The sequence below is a fragment of the Cupressus sempervirens genome, chromosome 1, assembly GCF_028749045.1.
Source record: "Cupressus sempervirens isolate cs-2001-9-10 chromosome 1, ASM2874904v1, whole genome shotgun sequence".
NCBI classification, from domain to species: Eukaryota; Viridiplantae; Streptophyta; class Pinopsida; order Cupressales; family Cupressaceae; genus Cupressus; species Cupressus sempervirens.
Window position 1 is genome coordinate 67,448,561 of NC_143118.1, and position 22,540 is coordinate 67,471,100.

Sequence of the window (22,540 nt, forward strand, 5' to 3'; positions counted from 1 at the left end):
TAGGGGAGGCTAAGAATGAGGCTCATTTTCTTTTTCGATGCCTATTTATTATGAGATTAGAGGGATATTCTTTTGTCTATTTCAGGAGTGCTTCTCTCTCTATGACTTCTTCAGCTATTATGATTAGAGATGCCTTGCACTATATCTTCGTGAGGCGACCACGCTTCATGATAGCATGATCTTGACATTGCTTCCACATCAAGGCTCATCTATTCAGCTCATTAGTGCCTTTTTTACACCATTATCCCCTTTGCATGGTGTGAAAAGGCCCTTTAGCTCTATTCGATCTAATGGGCTTTCTAGATGCGTTAGATCCGTTCTAGTAATTTGCACTAGAGACATTCCTTTGTGACTGGTCAGAGACAATGCAATACCTCTACACATTGGCATGTGTATCATTCCATGACTAGATTTTTTTTTGCTCAAGAAAGCCTCCTAGTGCTTTCTCTGTCTCTATTCTTTGTTGCTATTTCTTTGGTTGTTTTCGCTTATTTTCAGACACCTTTGTGTGCTCCTGCTGGTGTCTGCCTCACTGTTGTAACCTTTTAGTCCCATAGACCTTTTTTTGGTCTTTTGTTGGACATTAATATCATTATCTTATCTTATCTTGAGACAAATCTTGATTCTTCCTGTGTGCATTCATTTTTTAATAATCCAAATTTAATAAGCTAAGGTCGGGAGCTTAGACCTTGAGTAAATGTTTACCAAGATAGAGGAAGTCCTCTTAATGCTATCATGCTGAGTTCTTTGTCATCAACTTTATTTTCAATTGTTGCAAATTGATCTTTTAATTTAGAAATTCTTAGAAAATAGGACGTAATTGATTCCCCACTATTCATCTTTATGTATAGTAGATCTTGTTTTAGAATTAACAATCAATTAGTATTGTTGATTTCAAAAGTGTCTTTAATAGAGAACATCTCAAATGCAATCTCAAGACTAGATATAGAAGGAAGAATATAATCTTTTGTAGAGTCTATATTAATCTTCATAGCTTTGTTATTGTGTCTTTTCCATGTCGTTTTATTTGGATCATTTTCAAGCATGGATTTGTTTGATTCTATGTATTCTTCTAATTCCATTTCCCTTAATATTATCATGACTTGAATTTTCCATGCTGAAAAGTTTGAAGCTTCTTCAAGTCTATCCTCTAACCTTACGTGATTAACCATTTTGATTTGAGGATATAATTTAAATTTTATTAATATGAGATTTTAGATTTAATTCTGTATAATAGAGTTTCTTATCAAAATGACTCTGATACCATGTTAATTTTAGGATCTCTAATAGAATGTAAACTATTATATCAGAATAGAACAATTGCAACTTTACTTGATATCTTATACTTTAGAGGGAATGAAGCAAACCTATGACTTTGTATATCAGATAATGCAATCTTCCGATTTGGTTGTTATCCAGTAATCTTCATAATTTATTAGCAATGGAGTATCTACAAGTTTAGTTGAATATATTGCGGAAAGGAGAAGTAGTTCACTGGGACTTGTATGCCTTGTATTGATATTATTTCCAATGATCTCTTGGCACATATATACAAATGCAAAGGGTCATGTCTTCGTAGAGACATGACTCTATGTGACCAAAGATCATGTAGGGTCATGCCTCTATGTAGGCATGACTAACTATTATTAAACATAACCGATCACCACATGATGCATTTCATTGCAATCAGTGGCATATATAATATGTTACTTTGTAATTGGTGGCAGATGCAAAGCCCTGATAATCTTCAAGATATAAAGCTGATACACATGCAATATACTTTGTGAATATTTAAGGACATATATATATATATATATATATATATATATATATATATATATATCTTGGTGTAAATAAGTATTCACTATTTACACTTTACTTAAGTTTACTTAGGTCAACGCATTATTTTATTTTTTATTAGTTTGACACCTAGGAGTTTGCATACTCTTATGAGTTGTCATGTTGACAACACAATTATTTGCACTCTTAATTAAGCACATGGTGTCTACAACATAATTTTACGTGATACACCTTTGTAAGCTTATCCTCTCATCATTGCACCATCTCCTATGCTTAATGGAGGATAATCCAGACTTGGTGGACATGTGCTTAGTTGTGAGGCTTATCATATTGCTAACTCCTAGACATTCTAGAAGCATTGCAGAGGCCTTTTATATTCAGGCACTCCTAGTGTGTATGTACATGACATTCCATCAATTGAATATCATATTGTTATTCTGATCATACTTTGTTAGTCCATTTTGTGCTTGTGCTTGAGTTCCTTGATTTTGGGTGATTTTTCCCTAAGGCAAATTCTTACATGGTATCAGAGTTGAGAGAATTTCTCTTCACATAGCCATTGGAGACTATTTTCTTGCCTCACCTCTTGGAGGACCTCAACTCAGATCTGGAGTATCGCAGTCATTAGGAGTGCCCAAAGCCAAAGCGGACCTTGCTATTGTGTCCAAAATGTCAATTCGGTGAAATTTGACCATAAATTCACCTACCCTTGACCATAGTCAAATTTGAGGCAATTTTTTTTGCAAACCGGCATCTGAAGGCCCAATTTGCAAATTCGGTATGATCATTCTTAGATCTGTTTAATTTATTTTTCAGATCTAATTATTTTCTCTGCAATTTTCGTCAGAAATTTTTTACATTTTTCAGAGAAATTTTTTGAAATTTTTTTAGGCCGTTAGGCTTGTAGAGAACTTTTTTTTATAGGAATTGGATGGTGAAATCCCACCCCCCGTAGGTGGAATATTCTTTATTATTTTGGTAGATTCCACTATCATTTCCACGATCGAATATTCCACCAAATTACATATCAACGGTCACAAATCCAACTCCATCAACCGAATCCAGCCTTCACTAAACAATCTAGCATTCAACAATAACTATGGCCTTTCAGACAAGTTAGTGCAATTGTTTTTGCAAACCGGCATCTGAAGGCCCAATTTGAAAATTCGATATGATCATTCTTAGAGTTGTTTAATTTATTTTTCAGATCTAATTATTTTCTCTGCAATTTTCGTCAAAAATTTTCTGTATTTTTCAGAGAAATTTTTTGAATTTTTTTTAGGACATTAGGCTTGTAGAGAATTTTTTTTACAGGAACTGGGTGGTGAAATCCCACCCCCCGTAGGTGGAATATTCTCTATTATTTCAGCAGATTCCACTATCATTTCCACGGTTGAATATTCCACCAAATTACATATCAGCGGTCACAAATCCAACTCCATCAACCAAGTCCAGCCTTCACTAAACAATCTAGCATTCAATAGTAACCATGGCCTTTCAGACAAGTTAGTGCTCATGGTTTATTTCTTTTAAACATCTTTGTTACAAGCAGCAGGGTCAATGTGAGACTAGAGTCCCACCGACTCCACCACCGGCAACAGAGCCTCCTTTCACCATTTTTTTCAACTTTGGTGTCGCTATTTTCAATCTTTGGCAACCACTTTTTAACTACTGGCTCCATCTTCCCTTGCTCCAGCCACTGCCAAAGTTTCGCTGACTTCGACGCCCAAATTGCCGCTAATCTTGACTTTTAGGGGACATCATTCCTCATACCCAATCAGTGACAAATGGACTTGCACCACACAGCCAGCTCATTGCCACATCAGCATCAACTTAAGGCCCTTGACACATCAGCAAAAAATGCACACTCAGCAAGGACAACTCACCTGCCAAATCAACCTAATGCCACATCATATGTGACATGTAGGCTAAGCCACGTTAGCATCGTACAATACTAGCACAGTCGCCACACCACCTTTGTCTGTACTATTGATGTCATAAGTCATATCGTTGACATCAACATCTATACTACCACGTTAGCTAGGGGACCCTTTTTTGCTGACATCATCTTTTTGCTATGTTAAATTTGACGGTTGTTTGACCGTCATTTGCATTTTAGAATACATTGCCATGACGACTGTTTGACTATCAAATTTAACCTCGCAGTTTGCTGCTCAAACCCCTCTCTAGATTCTATTTTGATTTGACAGTTTGACTTTAGGAGGCCATATATATATATATATATATATATATATATATATATATATATATATATATATATATATATATATATATATATATATAAACACATATGTGGATATATATATGTATATATTTCTTCATTAGTAAATGAAAATAATTCATTAAATCATAATTTCAAGTATGCAATATTACTTCAATTGATGTTATACATCAACAAGAGTCACGAGTAATAGTAATTATTGTAACTATGGAAAGTTAGCTAGTGGAGTCTGCCCATTCCATGAGTCTAACCAAAATAACGCATTGTCCCCATTATGGATTTTCCCATGTTACATAATTTTTTACCACCTCTCTGGATGACATCATGAAATTCCATATTGCAAACCTCTTGGAGTATTTGGAATTGACAAAAGTTGAGATAGATAGATAGATAGATAAAATTTTAACATCCACGAGGCTAAAAATGGCCTATGGACAGCAAGACAACTCAAGCAGACTTAAGTAGCAATGTTCATTGTTTGTGCAGGATGATGATGAGTCCACCCAATTGCTCAATGTACTCTTCGTTGAATAGGTTATGCCAAGAACTATCACATATAGTGTCCGCAAATTTATCTCTACTACTCTTGTAGGCCTCACATTCTAAAATAAAGTGTTGTTCAGTTTCCACTTTCCCAGAATTGCAGAATCTGCAAATTCTCTCTTCCCAAGCCTCCTTTGGCCTCTTCCAACGCCTGGTCTCACAATGAAGTTGGTGAGAGTTGGTTCTTTGCTGAGCAATAAGAATTTTAGCCCTCCATGAAATGTTGGCTCCTATGTATGCTTTTTGGAGTTGATCACAAGTGGGGTCGAACTCATTGATATAATATAATTTCTTCCTTTCGATCTCACTTCCCTACTTTCTCTTGTAGAATTTCTCCATGACAAAGACCTTTATTTCTTTATTATTTTTGGGGCACATATTGAATTGAATATTCCAGTTACTCATCCATTTGATGTTTTGTTGCATCCATGTCCTTTTTCGCTTACATAGTGTGTCACTAAAGACAACTTTAGGCCATCTATCCTCTTCCATTTTTTCAATTCTTTTTAGATAGCTTAGAAGGCGAACCATAGCAAGTGCCTCAATAGGAGCAGCCCCCATTTCACTTAGCATGATATCATATGGAACAGTGCTTTTGATTTTAAACTTGCTTGTGATCAAGCGCTTTTGGATTTCTTCAATTTGTTTCCATTGTGCTATAGTAGTGTTGCTGGCCCATAATTCACACCCATAAAGAACAACTGGCAGCACAAGAAGACTGAAAAAAGTTTGAATAGTTTTCCAATCCCACAACTTTGCTTCACGACACCAATTCTAAAGAGCATAAAAAGCCTTCCACCCACCTAATATCCTTTTATACCTGTAGCTAGACCAGCTTAGTTTTTTGTTGAAATCGATGCCAAGGTATTTATACTCCGCAACTTTTTCAAGAACACTTCCATTGTAATAAAATTCATGTTGGTGTTGTTTTTTATTATTAGAGAAAATCATAACCTTAGTCTTGCTGATATTGACCTTCATCCCCACCATTCCACAAAAGCGCTCAAGAGAAGATAGATGATCTTGCAAACCACAGATAGATTTGGCAATTAAAATGAGATTGTCCGCATATAGGAGCAGCTTTATAAAAAATTCACCTAGCTGAATGCCTTCACCCTTTTGCATGTTTAACCACTCTTCCAGTTTGTCAATATATAAACCAAACAAAGTAGGACATAAAGGGCAGCCCTGTTTGACCCCAATATTGCTCCTAAAACATTTTGAAATGCCATTTGGAGTTTTGAATTTAACTTTCACCTCTTCGTACATTCTATGAACAACAGCTCTGAGATGCATAGGAATCCCCTATTCTTCCATCCTAAACCAAAGCTTGTCTCTCGGGACAGTGTCAAAAGCCTTTTTAAAGTCGACAAAGCAACAAAATACATCTTTCTTTTTCTCCCAGTCTTTTTCAATAATGTGTCTCAAAGTGACATAGTGATTCACTGTTGAGTGCTTTGGCCTAAAACCAACTTTCCCTTTAGCACGTTTATGGTTTTCTTCTGCCCATTTGTTGATCCTAGTTTCTATCATGCTGCCAAAAAGTTTAGCAAAGAGGGGATTGATCATTATAGTCTTGTAGTTGGAGGGATTGTTAACATCACCACTCTTAAAAAGTGGTATTGCAAGGCTGATTGTCCAATCTTTCAGAAACCCTTCTTGGAAAATTTTGTTAAAAATTTCAGTGATGTGCGGTGCAAGAGTTTTCATAGCCTACTTCAGATATTCTGCTTGGAGCGCAACAAGGTCTTTTGCTTTACCTCCACCTAACTTCTTAATCCCTGCCTCTATCTCTTGCACAGTGAAAAGATTTGTATCATCATTGACCAAAGGTGGCTGTCCCACTCCACCCTCTTGTTCATAAAGTTTCTTAGCATATTCAAACCATTAGGTGGCAGTAATATTATTATTTTCAATTGTTTTCTCCTTGGTTGGAGTTCTTTCCAAAAATGTTTGGGGTTATTTCTGCCCAAGAAAATTAGCTCCTCTCTCCTTGTGAACATAAAATCAGTTTTTTTCTTCTTTAGGATCTGTTTGTAGGCCTTCATGTCAAGGTTAGTTTTATTTGACTCCCTTAGGTTTCTCCTAGCCCTCTTGCATTCCTTATCAAACCAAGCATTGGCTAGAAAAAAATTAGTTTCAGATTTTCTATTTTTTGCTCTCTTGCATTTTGAAAGAGCCTCATGAATCAGATTTGATAAATCATAACTGTTAACACCATGTTTATACATAGGGTGTCCCATACAAAGCTCCTCAAGAGTAGCTCTGAAAGTGTTACTGTTTTCTGAAGTTAACAAAATTCTACCCTGAGAAGGGGGGTATTGAGGGCCTTGGGTTTTAGCTCCAATCCAGCTATCCTTTGCCCAATACAAATTTACGTACAACAGTCTATGGTCTGATTTGAGATCCCAAATGTTCTCTCCAATTTCAACTTCTTCAATATTTTCATACAAATTCTGCGAACAAATTACATAATCTACCTCACTTGCCCCATTGTATGTGTTGCAAGTGAAAGTGCCTGACTTAGCCCATCTAGCCAAACCATTACAAATTATGAGATCAAATGTGCCACATAGAGTGATCAATTCTTCCCCAAAATGATTGCAACCTTTAGCATCTTCGGATATTATTTCCCATTGATGATTTCTTTCTTCTGTGAGCCAAATAGGGTTATCATTTACTTTGGAATTGAAAATACTTGCTTGCCAATTTGCTGTCCTAGCATTGAAATCTCCAACAAGAAGAACATCCCCACGCTGGGAAAAAATAGCAACATCTTTCTTTAACGCAGCATAGGGGTCATTGTGATCTAATCCACACTTTTAATAAGTTTTAGATACATGTGGAGCAAAGTAACAGGCTGCAATCTTGATAAGAGTGTTATTTTCCACGATTTTGAGCCATATAAATTGTCTATTAGAATCAGTCTTTTCCAACCGAATGGCATGACCCTCCCTTTCTTTTACTAGAACCATTATACCTCCATGACCTTTACCATTTCTCACTGCCTCATTCCACACTGCCATCTTCCAGTAGCCTTCAAACAATGGGGTCTTACATCCCTCATGCTCATGTGTCTCTATGAGACAAATAATGTCTTTGCCTTCCGCAATAGGTCCTAACCCAGGCCCACGTCTCCATGGATAACCTTTGCAATTCCAACAAAGTAAACTTAAGGACGCCTGGGTTAAGCTTGATTGCTATTTGTTTTGGTGTGAAAGACTTGAAGTTGAGTTATTATCGCTAAGTGTGATTGTTGATCTTGTTGTATCATTGCATGCTAATGTGTTTTTTGTCACACCTTTGTTGCCATCTTGCTGCTCTTCATTGGAGTGGTGGCCAAAATGAGCAATAATTGCTTTTCCCTTGAACATCCAAGCTCTTTTGCCTTCATTTCTAACTGTTCTGATTTTTTCCATTTCCATTCTTCTTTCTACTTGTTGTCTCATGGTTAAATCCTCCTCTACAATGAAGCGAGAACCCCTCAAGAGTTGTTTTTTGTTAAGTAGATTTTGTTTGTCGCTAATGCTGGGCATGACTACCTTGATTGGCCTATTTCTCTTAGCGTGTGGTTTTCCAACCCTCCAAGCTTGACATATTTGTCCTTGCCACAACAACACATCTTGTAGGAAATCCCTCGTTAAGTCGAGGGTGTGTTCACCTTCCCCATAATCTTTTATCCCTTTGATAATTATATTGGATGCCCTACGCTGCCTTTCCTTGACCTCTCCATCTTGTGTGTTGACACGAATCTTTGCCTCTTCTCTTGCCATATCAAGGTGTTTGCTGTTTTTGTCCCAAGTTTTGGTGACTTCTCATAAACTTCTCCTCTCCTCTTCAATCCCTGCCTTTCCTAGCCAATTAGTGTGAAGAAGCGTTCTCTCTTGATAATGAGATGACTCGGTATTTGCTGTGACCTTGTTTGTTTCCAATGTAGCATTCAGGTTTTTCCATTCATCCTTCATGTTCTACCATTCAAGCTTCCCTGCTAAAAGTGTTTCTTGCAGCGTTGAGATTTGAGATGGATTAGGATTGGCAAGATATTCTTGTTGCATTATTTGACACCACTAATTTGTCAGTTTAGTGTACATTTGCCAGACAAGCTTTCCTCCAAAAGCCTTGTTCCTTTTTACATAATCATGAATACATGTTCCTCCTACAACCTTATTATGTGCACAGAGAGATATTAAATGGATATTTTAGTGATTCGATAAATTCCCTTTCCACAAAGATTCCCTAATGATCTTTTAAGTTTGTTGTATAATTGACACTACAGCACCCTTGAGGACTGCAATGTAATAATTGGGGATTGCTTGAAGAACTGTTTTGATTAACAATATCCTACCTGATGAAGAAAGCCATCTAGCTTTTGAAGTAGATATTGTGCCCCTGATCCTTTCTATTATTTCTATCCAAAAGCATGTCTTGATTGTTCCCACACAAAAAGGAGTATCTAGATAGATTGGAGGTAGATGCTCAACTAAATCTTTCTTCTACTTACAATTCAATATGATCTATAATCATGTTAGTATCGAACAAATAAATTTTGGGCTGTTGGGAGTTTACCTTTTTTCCTGACACTGAAGCATATAAATTAAGAGTCTATTTTATATGTCTTGCCTCTCTAGCATTAGTTGCCCCAATCAAAAGTGTCATCCGCAAAAAAGAGTGGATGACCACTATTTTAGTACCATTCACTAAAGCCCCTCACCATAAATCTTGACTTTTTTAATGCTTTATAGTCCTACTAAAGGCCTCAACCATGATGATAAATAAGATCAAGGATAATGGATCACCGTGTCTTATTCCTTGGGTTGATGGAAAGAAACTAGTTGGAGCCCCATTTATAATAACTGAGAATTATTGCCCTTGAAATACAAGCTTTAATCCATTTGCACCATTATGATGAGAAGCCAATTTTTTTTTTTTTTTTGTACTTGAAAAAGACAATCCCAATTCACCCGGTCATAGACCTTCATATAGAAAATACTATATTTTAATTGGTCGATTTTTTTTTATTTTAATCACTAGTTAAAATTAGAAATAGTGAAATGTGGTAATTGTACTAGCTTAAGGACAAGCTAATTAGAAGATACAATACATGAGTCATTCCATAGTTAAAAAGAAATGAATGATGTAAAGATACTATGATGGTAATTATTATTTAAAAGAGATGAATGATGTAAAGATAGTATGATATACAATATAGTTCAAATAAAATGTGTAATGTAAAGGTAATAACGTATAATAAATAGATTACACACCTCCATATCTTGATTGGTTGCATTGAATATTACAAAAAAAATTCATTATAAGAATTTAATCTTAGCTACAATAAAATATTAAGTATTTTAACATTTGCAACATATTTATCATGTTAATCTATTATTATTTTAATTTACTTAATCGGTTTTGTAGAAAAATAATTAAGACATTTAAATTTATAAAAAATTTAAGATTAATTCATGTTATCTATATAATCATATAATCTAAAGAATATTTAAAGAATATTTAAGTTATGTTTGAAACTAGTAGTGAAAATTAGACACCATATACTATAGATTTATAAAATATGATAGATAAAATTTTAAACATATAATCATTCTAATTTACAATAATAAATAAATAATAATCAACCTCTGAAATGTTCTACTCAACTCAACATTTATAAATCTATTATTATTAACATTTTCAATTGATAACAATAAAAAATTGGATAAATTCTACAAGAAGACCATCATTATTTTATATGCAAAATTTTCTAGCTATACAAATTACAAAGCAAGTATTGAATGCTACCTACTTTATTATCATCCATGATGAGCAACAAAATTCGTACTAAATTTTTAATGGTGGGATTTTCAACGAGGATACATTCACAATTTTTATTGTTATTTTATACATTCGTACGTGGATTTTATTTTTGGATCGTACTCCGACCAGAATTAGTTAATGTGAGGTGAATGACATAATGTTGCAGCTTTTGGAATTAAAGGATTGCTCCTTCATTTGATTTGACCCCATGATTTTATTATTTGGCTATATAAGTGCCTTTCTTCCACAAAACTAGTGGAATTGAAAAAAAAGGAAAAAAACAAACTGCCATAATTCAATGTATTTTTTTTAAAGTTTTTAAGCATGTCCAAATAGATTACAAGAATCAAACTAGCAAAAATTGCACAAAAATCTATTGTTGTATGTAAATTTGGGTTTCCAACTTGAATAATGGCGTGCTATTTGTGTGGAGAATAGTAGCTTATTACACTATTATTTTGTTATTAAATTTTTTATTTTAAAATTAGTATCTATTGATATTCAATTGAGTAATTAATTTAGTGGAATAACACTAGTAATCATTATAGCTAACTTTGTGCACCTAATTTCTTGAACTATACATTTGATTTCAATCATTTTTTTTGGTTGTGTGCTACTTAATTGTTTGTAGTTGTTCTCGTAACTTGGTAGTAAAGATAAATGCTATATGATCCATTATACAAGTAAGGAAAAAAGTGGTTATTTAAAAAATCATCCAAATTATATTCTATATTGTCCTATTATCCATTTCATTGACAACTCAAAAAATTGCTTAGTTGATCCAATTCTTATTCACAAATACCCACAATGATCGTGCACTATCTATAGAATTTGATGATGAACAAATTCATAGATCCCTGAATATCTTGCATGCAAATAACCTGTTACAAGGAAGAAAGAAAGACAAAAAGTGAGAAGGGTTTGCTCGATAGACAAGAAGATTGAATTTACTCATGTAAAACAGAATGAATGAAATTACAACCAATCAATCCTTATGAAGGAGATCAAAACCCTAAAAGGGAAGCCCTAAGAGGAAAAAACTATTTAATAATTACTAATTAATTATTAAATGTGAATGCGAAAAAACATAAAAGAGAAATCTTAAGAAGGTAGAAAAGGTAATTTAATAAATTAAATTAAATTAACCTTTTTCTCTAACATCCCCCCTTAAGATGAGCAACAATGCAGCTACAAACAATGCAAGGAAACTACAATGTTGTAAGCAAACTTGGGGCCTAGCAACAAGGCTTGATGAGGTACCCAATCACAATCAATTCTATATGAAATGGAGAAATAAAGAAAACCCAGTGGGAAAAACCCTACTCCAAAAATAGATTAAAAAGGATGCACAAATGAAACATCTCATGAGAATCTCTCAAGACCATAAGTATAATGAAAGCCTCCATGATAGAAGCTTGAGACTCCATAGACCCCCCAGAATGAAAAAACTCTTGTGTCGATGAACATACCAATGTGGCTCCAATTTGAAGGAAACAAAGGCAGTGGACAAGGATGATAAAACTAATGTATGCAGGGTGTAGCTAGAAGTCCTAGTTGATGCTCAAAGGAAAAGGCATGAGAATCCTGAAATAGAATCTCCAATGGAGGTGGAATAACAGGTGTGTTGAATATATCATCTGAGAGGAGTTGTGTGTCCTCTGATATATCCTCAACAACTGGAGTAGGTGGCTCAATGATTGGAGCTGCAATAGTAGGCAATGCTGAAGAGTAATAATGTGCAAGAGATGGAATCTGAACATGAGGTGGAGGTGTAGAAGTCACTGTAGGATTTGAGCAAATAAGCCAATCAAATCCACAAAGCCTTCGAATCCCTGCATGCAAAAACCTGTCACAGAAGAAAAAGACAAGAAGAGGCAAGGGTTTGGTAAAAAATGGAGATAGAAGAAAAGTTGCTCTCAAATAAAAAATGCATAAGAGATAATGAAGAAAGTACAATGCTCATCCTTATAAAGGTGAGATAGAAACCCTAAACTAAAAAATTAGGTTGCACATTATTAATTATTAATTAATTAATAATGCACCTACAAGATAGCTTAAGCAAAATAGAGTAATAAGCAACTTAATTAATTAAATCAAAGTGATTTAATTAATAAGTGCAAACAAATAATTACTCTAACACCCCCCCTTAAGCGAAGCTTAGGAGGTAAGCTAACCTAGCACAGCTATGAAAGCAAGAAAATTGGGTCCCGGCAACAAGGCCTAATCAGGTACCCAATCACAACATTATCTCTATAAAGAGGAGAAATAGAGAAAATCACATGGGAAAAACTCTACTCCAAAAAGAGATAGCAAAGAATGTTCCAGAAGAAGGAACAAAGAGATCAGAAGAGAATCACTGAAGCATGAAGAACTGCAAAACTCTGTCAAAATGCTGATCTGTAGAACCTCCATGGAAATAGAAGGCACGAACCGAGCGTGTCTATATGGTAGATGATCCATCTCACCGAAATGCATAGGTAGCCAGCCACTGCAATCGCCTAGTATGTAGGATTAGGTACTAAATACGTAGCTCACACCAACGAACCATCAACCAAAGAAGCATAGAATAACAATATAACCTCCCCTTAAGGCAGGTGAGGTGACAAGCAACTAAAAAGGTGGGCCAAAAAATCTCCTACAACACAGGAACCAGACACATTGAGAGTGAGGTACAGACACCAATAAAGGCACGTGTCATCGACACTGCATGAGGCAAAAGAGAGAGAGGGCCTATAAGCGGCAAACAACTATCCCCCCCATGGCACTTTATATAATAGTGCGAGTACAACGAATCACAATGATGAAAAGGATCCCGAAACACAAGAGTGGAACTTTATCTCAGTGCGTTGCATAAAAATGCTTACAATGAATATCAACAATTATCAAAAAAAACATAATGCTGAAACAATAGAAGGTAGAGCCCAAAACGAAGCAATTGAAGCAACAAAATCGATCCTCGGACCTGAAACAAACAGGATATCTACCAGAATGCTAAAATGAAAAAGATTGAATAGGATGTTCTTGGAACAGAATCTGGAACAACAACTAGCATCACTGGAAAGAGCACAGAAAGATCTTTCCAGCGATATAAAGAAGTCCAAAATCGGAGATCGGATGCTCAAGATATGCCTCCCGGAGTGCAAAACAGAACATCCGGCTTTGACTGCCAAAATAGGCAACCATACTACATCAAAACTCAAAAAAGCCTGCACAAATATCTCCGTCTCGGAACCAGCTTTCGAGCGCATTTTTTAGATCGAAAAAATACGTCCGTATGCTCAAGTTACGGAGAAAAAACACCAGGCCCTCTGAAATGCATGAAAAAAATTATTATTTTTTTAATTAAAAAAAATTTAAAAAAATTAAAAACCCCGCACCACCCCCGCACCGCTGGCGGAGCGGCGGCTGGGCGGTGGTCGGGCGGAGGGAGGGCGGAGCGCCGTTGCCGTGGTGGAGGACGAGCGCAGGCGAGCGGCTGAGCGCAGGCGGCCAGCGGAGGTGGAGCCGCAGCGGCCACAGAGCCGCTGGCGGTCTGCGGGACCGCAGGCGGTAACCGTTAGCGGTTACCGCAGCCGCTAGCGGTTTCGGTGACCGCAAGCGGTTTTCCTAACCGCCGCGGCCAAAAACTGCATTTTTTCCCAAAATTTTTGCGAATTTTTTTATTTTTCCGCCTCGATCCACGTGCCAGGGGCCGTATGGCCCTGTTCAACAAAATTTATTTTGCCTCCCAGATCAAAGTTCTCCAAATCGGACAAATTTTATATCAAAACAGGAGTTTTGACGCCTTCTGAATCCATCCGTGAGGTCTGTTTGGCCTTAAACTGCTCTGAAAATCAGTGAACCCCCAGTTTTCTTAGAAAAAGCCTAAAAAAAATACCAGATCTGATCCGTCAAACCCTTGCTCTCCCTTTTTCTTGAAACACTGAACAAGCTACAGCAGATCTGGCTCTGATACCATGTAGGATTTGAGCAAATAAGCCAATCAAATCCACAAAGCCTTCGAATCCCTGCATGCAAAAACCTATCACAGAAGAAAAAGACAAGAAGAGGCAAGGGTTTGCTAAAAAATGGAGATAGAAGAAAAGTTGCTCTCAAATGAAAAATGCATAAGAGATAATGAAGAAAGTACAATGCTCATCCTTATAAAGGTTAGATAGAAACCCTAAACTAAAAAATTAGGTTGCACATTATTAATTAATAATTAATTAATAATGCACCTACAAGATAGCTTAAGAAAAATAGAGTAATAGGCAACTTAATTAATTAAATCAAAGTGATTTAATTAATAAGTGCAAACAAATAATTACTCTAACAGTCACAACATTGGTCTCAAGAACAACACATAAGTTTAAGCAACCTAACTTCACCTCAGTAGACTCTCATGAAAAAAGAGAATGATTCTTCGGTAGTGAAGATGGTGGACCAAAATGTGAGAAGGAATATAGGTAGGAAGCATGATCAACAATTGCTATAGCAACAATATTGTCTATCTCACTATCTCTAATGTGCACTAAATAATGTGCAAACTCAACTATCTTCCCTATCCCACTATGTGTAATTTGATAAATAAAGACAAGGTTAGAGGACAAAGATGGAACACAAAGTACATCATGAAATGTACCATCATCAATGTCAATAGAACCTTTCCCACATATAGTCATAGTAGTGTTATTCTCCATCAAAATGTGTGGAGTAGGAGAAGCCTCAAATGAAGAGAACAAATCTTAAGAAGATGCCATATGGCGTGAAGCACCTGAATCTAGTAACTAACTAGAATGATGAGGAATAGTAGTTGCACATAATGCATGACCCTTTCCCATATCTTTACCATTTGACTGAAGTGATGATGATGAATAAGCTCTATGAGAAGAAGAAGGAATATCAATGTTGCTCTTCTGAAGGAGAGTTGTCAAATCTGAAGCCTGTTTGGCATAGCCATCTAACTTCTTCTCATAACAATGTGCTTCATCATGATTAGGCTTATTGCAATAAGCACACTTCGGTCTTTCTAGCTTTGATTTACCTCCTTTAGGAGGAGGTGGCCCTAATGAACAATGAGTGTTAGAATCAATTTGAGACTTTGTAGAATGAGATTTTTGAGTCTTATCCTTCGTCCCTGAAGATGGTCGAGCTACCAATGCATGACTCTGTGAGCTTGTGAGAGAATCCAACTAAGAGAGCTCAATCGATCACAAAAAACTGCTAAGGATGGCATGGTAAATCTATTACTCAAAGCATCTTTGGTGGAATAAAAGGTAGAAAAAAAATTCTAAAAGTTTCCATGAAGCTTAGAAAGAATCATATAGATACAATTAGTGTCAATCTTCGTGATCCCATAACCCTGCAATAAAGATCTCAGTTGTTTGAATTTCATCAAGAAGTCCTCAATAAAGGGAAAATAATCTGGTATAAGTGAGGTAATCTTGGCCTCAATCTAAAGTGCCCTTAACACATTCAATGTACCAAACAAGCCGTCAAGCTTGGTCCACATAGCTAGAGGAGTAATGCACCCATCAAGATGAAACTGTAGACGATAAGATATCTATAAAGAAATCAATCCTATTGCCTCATCCATCTTGTTCCTATGATGCATGACCTCAAAAGGCCTCTGTAAAATTGGTTGCATTGCATCTAAATAAGACCACAACCATTTTGATGGGAGAAGCTATGTCATCAAGGTCTTCCATGTGTGATAGTTATGAGTGGTCAAACTTTGTAGACAAGAAGAGGTCTCAGCCATTGTTTTAGAAGGTGTCAAATTGTTTTTGAAAAAGATTTGGTTTACTAATGTAAATAACATAAACAATAATACAAAACACCCCCCATAATAAAAAGAATCAAACCCCAGCTACTAGAAGGGATGCGTAAACAAGAAGAGAGCAAAAAAACTTTAGTTTAGAATCACATGTACCTTTTAGGAATACTAAAGAAGAATATTAGAGAATTTGAATAGGGCTCAAGAAGGGCTTTCTAACACTTTTTTTGGATCGAAAAATAAAGCTATAACGAACAAGTTATGCCCCTTGGAAGATGACAGACATCAACAAAATTCAAGCATAAAAATAGGTACCAAACTAGAAAAAAATTCAAAAAATACCCATACCATTGTCTTCGTCTCTGAATCAGCTTTTTGACGCTTCTTTTAGATTAAAAAAGACCCTCGTATGCTCAAGATATTGCAAAAAAACCAATGATAGGTCTTTAGGACAAAACAAATCAAACAATGATGGGTGAATGACCATCAAATTTTGGCATGAAAATTGTTGATGTCAGTACCTGCACATATGTCAGTGACTGTACCACTGATGTCAGCACTTTTAAAGTGCTTTTTGATTTGTTTTTTGTATTTCTAGTTTTAAAAACCTTTTGCAATGGCAATTTTTATTTTTAAAAAAAGTTTTCCAACATTTTATTAGAAAAAATCTTTTAAAAAAATTAATCTTGATTTATTTTTTAATAAAATAATAAATCACTGCCTTGGGAAGTGTGTCAATTTAGGGGCAATTTTTTTTTGCCTTAGATTTTAATTGTGTTTGCATTAGACATGCCTTATATGAAAATAGGGGTTTTTGGATGTTTTGAGCACAATATTGAGATATATTTTTGCTCAAAGTGATCCAGAAAAATAGAGACCCCGTCTATTTTCACACAAAAGATTGAAAAATCTCAGTTTTTTTTGTCAAACCCTTGTTCTTCTTTTTCTTTAGACAAGAGCAAGTAGCTACAAGTAAGGCTCTAATACCATGTAGAATTTGATGATGAAAAAATCCATGGATCCTTGGCTATCTTACATGCAAATAACCTGTTACAAGGAATAAAGAAAGACAAAGAGAGAAGGGTTTGCTCAATAAACAAAAAGATTTAATTTACTTGTACAAAACAGAATGAATGAAATTACAACCAATCAATCCTTATGAAGGAGATCAAAACCCTAAAAGGGAAGCCCTAAGAGGTAAAAAACATTTAATAATTACTAATTAATTATTAAATGTGAATGCAAAAAACCATAAAGGAGAAATCTTAAGGAAGAAAAAGTAATTTAATAAATTAAATTAAATCAACCTTTTTTTCTAATAGTATCAGTATAGATAAAGTTTTACAATTGATCTTATTATAGAGTTTCTTTTCAAAAAAGTAGGCAACTATTAGGCCATTGGATTTTTTTTGGTGGGGTTTTAATTAGTAAAATCAAATAAACTATAATTGGTACATTGGAGAAGATTAGTGCTCTTCCCCCTTTAGGTTTTGTTAACTAAAATTTTTCATATTTTAAGTTAAGTGTAAAGCACTAAACTAAATGCTATCACACTAATCTAACTATAATTTGGGTCTTGTGAACAATGAAAAGTATTAGTTAGTTTTTTATGAGTAATAGGCCATTGGCTTGTTCAATTTCAAAAGTAAAATTTATCATATGAATTCATTATTTTCTCAATTTAGGAGACACCACCATTTCAATAAAACATTCTACGCTTTCATCTAATCCTTCCAAAATTTGAATCAAATCCTTGCTTAAGGTCCCAAAATATGCAAAAACCACCTTCTATCTTGCCAACATAGGGTTAGAAGTAACATGACAAAAATAGATATAATAAAGAGATCGATCGTCCTTGTGACTAAAAATAGAGTTATAATTCCTTAAAAGACTTTAACATAAGACAAAATTCATAGTTAGGCCACTCATCAAAATCTAGAGTTTGTCTTTCAATCTATTAGTAGTCCCATAGTTAAACATGATTTAACAAGTTGGAATTATATGGAAAAATTATTACTAAGCCATCTACCCTAAAAGTTTTAAAATTATCCATCTTAATGGTTTTTGGAAAATAATTTAAGTCTTAATATGTAATAGCAACCGACAAATATCCCTAAGACATGTTAGTAGTTGTTTGTTTATTAACCACTATATTTGCTAATTCATTCACTCTTTTATTACCCTTCTTATAAATGTGATTAATAGTTAAATTATCAAAGGATTTACATAAGAGACGAGCTTTGCATAGTAACAAATCAAGTCTCCAATTGTGAATTGATCCAGTTCTTAATGCACTGATGATGATGGTTGAATCTCATTCAATTTCTAATTTACAAATACCCATTTCCTTGCATAGCTCCAGTCCTTCAACTAAGGCCAGGAGCTCAGACCAATATGTCTCTTCACCTTTAGGCTTAGCAATTGTTGCAATTTTCCTGGTGCATTATCGATGCAACAACCAATACCAACATCACCAGTGTTCCCTCTTGACACACGATCAAAATTTAACTTAAATCATCCATGTAAAGGCAATTTCCAAGAGCATTCATTTCTCTTTCTCTTTGAGGATTTTACTCTTGGACCAATAAAGGGAAGTAGCTTAAGACCTAGCTATTTTGTACATTGTTTCTCATCCCAATAAGTCATAACCTTATCCTTGCTAGGATAATGTTTGATGTGATATAGGTATCTCAATGATTGAAGTTTTGATTTTTTAAAAAGTTGACTAACCTCAAGTCTCTTATCCCGGAAGATTCTTCTATTGCATTCCTTCCATAATTCTCGTAGAATGATTGGAGGGAAATTATCCACAATCCTGAAAAACACAAGACTTGTTTGAGCAAGGACAACTATGAAGAACTTCTAAACTTGAGTTAGGGAAGGCAGGGGACCATTCAAATTGGGAAGAAATCCATTTCCAACACTAGTTTGAAAATGGACATTGGAGAAAGATATGATCAATACTTTCCTCACTTTCACAAAGAGGGCATACACTTGGTCCTTGATAGCCCAAAACTATTAGTTATTTTACATAAAGACAAAAAAATAAATTTAAAAGTAGCTTATTATGAATTGTGTCAACCAATCTTAAGAATAATCTTTGCACATTAATTCCAAAATATCTCGAAAATCTAAATATATTAAAGATAAACAATGAATAGTAGACAAGGAACCTCCAGGCCCTAGAGAAATGGTATATATCCTTGCAAACTTGATGATTGTTAGTAACTCTTGTATTTATCTTAAAATAGTTTAAAAAAAGAACAACCCATTAGCAAAAGGAATGAAAAAGGCGACATGAAAGAGACCCTAACACTCAAAACTCAAACAAGGAGAACCCTATAAGGATTTAAGAATCTAGACAAGAATTATAGTCAACATTCACAAAGTTGCAAAAGGATTTCCCCATATTCCATATAGAACAACCTTGATTAATTCAAATATAAAATCTAATATTATTCCACTTGGAGGCACATTTTACCAAGAAATACTGACATAATTTCCTTATTTTCTAATATAGCTCCATTGAATAATGACACATATGTGAATATTCGTACATCAATTCAATTGGCATTTCTTGAAGCAAAAGGAAGACTTGTTATTGAAATGATCATTCAAAATTTTAGAGTTAAATTATAGAATAATATTAAAAATGTTTTGTCATAGCTACAACATATTATGAAATTTTATTGTGAAGATTAAACAAGACAATTGATGATAAAAAAAAAAAACACAAATTTACATAAAAAACATGGTAAAGTTACACTAGGAAAAAACTAAGGGAAAATGATTTTCATATACTTATTTTTTGAGGAAAAAAACTTTGTTACTACAACCTTCATAATGAAAATAAAAAATGATTTTGCATAACAGAAGATGTTTGTGTTGCAAAATCATATTTGAAGAAAATTTTAAAAATGAATATCTGATTCATGCAACTACATGTCAAATAAATATTGCATTGTTATAAATAGTAAGTCTAAAAGACTTGACTTCACTAGAAAATGTTTTTGGCATGGTAGGGGGTTGCGACAATCTCATGAAACCCCCTCATCATTCTAACATTAAAGCACACTAGGCGCATACCTAGTGTAGATTATCATTGTACAACTTGTTGACAATTAGTCATCACTACTAGAATAACAAACATTTCATCACTACTAGAACCAAAAACCATAATTTATATTCCAACACAAAAGATATTTTTGAATGGTAACAACCTTAAAAAAATAATATAATAAAAAAATATGACTACCAACAACCCAAAAATTAACTCTACCATTATAGTTATTCCAAACAACTCCTATGCAATATTTGGAATGCGAAGTCTATTAGAAATGCTTTAGAATAACTAAGAGGGGGGGTGAATCAGTTATTCAAGGTCCAAATGTCCTAATAAAACTTTTTTTTCTCAAATTACAGTGAGCCCATTAAACTGTTCATGTATCCAATCTTTAAACTTTCCTACTTAGCAAGTTACTATAAAATCAACATGCAAGAATAAGACATGAAGAATTAACATATAACACAGTGATTTACGTAGAAATCCAATTTGGGAAAAACTACTCGTAACATGCTACTCAATTCTCACTCTTCAAAAGTGATGCCTTCTGAAAGGCCTTCTTTGTTAAAGGCTACAACACACTATTAAATGTGACCTGGTTAAAGGATTTCAATCACCTTGTTAGAAGTGGGCTTGGTTAAAGGACTTTAGATCATTCACTTGGAATGCCACCCTATTAAAGAAATTAAAAATGGTTGTTAAACCAATCTAAGTGTATAGGACTTTACCCTAACTAATACAATTGTTAGAGAATAACAACAAGGGCTTTGGACCTGATACAACTCACAACTTAACTTGTAGATTTTAGATCTTAATTCAACTCTCAAAATTTTTTGGGCTTTTAGTCTCTATGGCTCTGATAGCTTGTCCTCTTTTCAAGCTTCATCTCCTTGAGTCTTCATACTCAATGTACTAGTGCAATCTCCTATATGGCCACTTATTAAAGTAGAGTCTCTATGGTTTGTTCTTCCTTCTCTCTCTCTCTCTCTCTCTCTCTCTCTCTCTCTCTCTCTCTCTCTCTCTCGATCTCTTCTCCTTGAAACCCTTCAACAACTTTGCAACTTGGCACCCCCTCCACTCTTGCTTCTTGGCTTGTAACTCCTTAAATAGAAGTCTGGAATCCTTTTCCTTCTTGAATCTTCCCACTCTTTGTTTTCAGTTTGAGTGGATTAGGTAGGATTCAATGAATCTACCCCTTATCTTGTTCCTTCTAGAAACATCATCAAGAATCCTCCTAAAGTCACTCAAAAATGGTTTATCTAAAATTTTGTGCCTCAACTCATCATCCTTATCCTCCATCTGGTTTACAAAATTCAAGGTAACAAACTTGTCAGCTCAGATCTGGCAAATCTTTGACTTTTCAAATAATGTAGCAGCTTGACATTATTGAAATTTTGGTGCTCAACACATACTGTGTTACTCAACACCAACTATGTTTTATTGACGCTTGGCACCTATTATGGGTTCACTCAACATCCACTAAGTTTTACTGATGCTTGACACCTATTACTTGCTTGGCATCTAAACTTGCTCGACTCCTTTTGTTTCTCTCGATACAAACTAGATTTTGCATTTACTCGACACTAACTAAAAATCTACTTAGAATGAACTAGCTTGCTCAACATCCACCAATGAACTTAGTCAAGCTTTGCAAACAAATTTGTTACAACTTGTTCTTCCAGAGTTTCTAAGTGTGGCCAACCTCTGTATCTTCAAGTATATTATCAATTCATCATTTTATCATTGTCTTAACTAATCCTTGCACTTCATTACAAAACCATAACTCAACCTTTCCCTTCAGTGCTTTTGTTACATCTCATTGATTAAATCCTCTTCATCAATCAATTAAGTGATAGTACTTGGATCTTATAAGTAATTGTATTCCAACAAATAGTAGGTTTGACATCAATGATAAAAAAATGATTGAAAACATTCTTTATCAACAATCTCCCTCTTTGCAAACAATCTTTCTTCTTCAACAGTGATCTTTTCAATCAGATTCCAACAATCTCCCTCTTTTGCATTGATGGCAAACCAAACTGATCAACCAAGTTATCAAAATGCTAACTAGGTTAGAATAGTAAATCAAATGCCAAAAAGAAATTTTTTTACCATTATTTTTATCAAATTTCACATCTTCCCCTTTGCTATTACATTGTCTCTTCCTCTTTGTTCTGCTCTCTCTCTGATTGATTCTTGTTTGTACTATTTTCTCCCTCTGAGCTACTATCTCCTCTCTCTGCTATTTCTCCTTTTACATGTCTGATTAGTTTCTGTATGACTCCCTCTTTTCTATAGCTTACCACTTTGAGATCAATTTTTT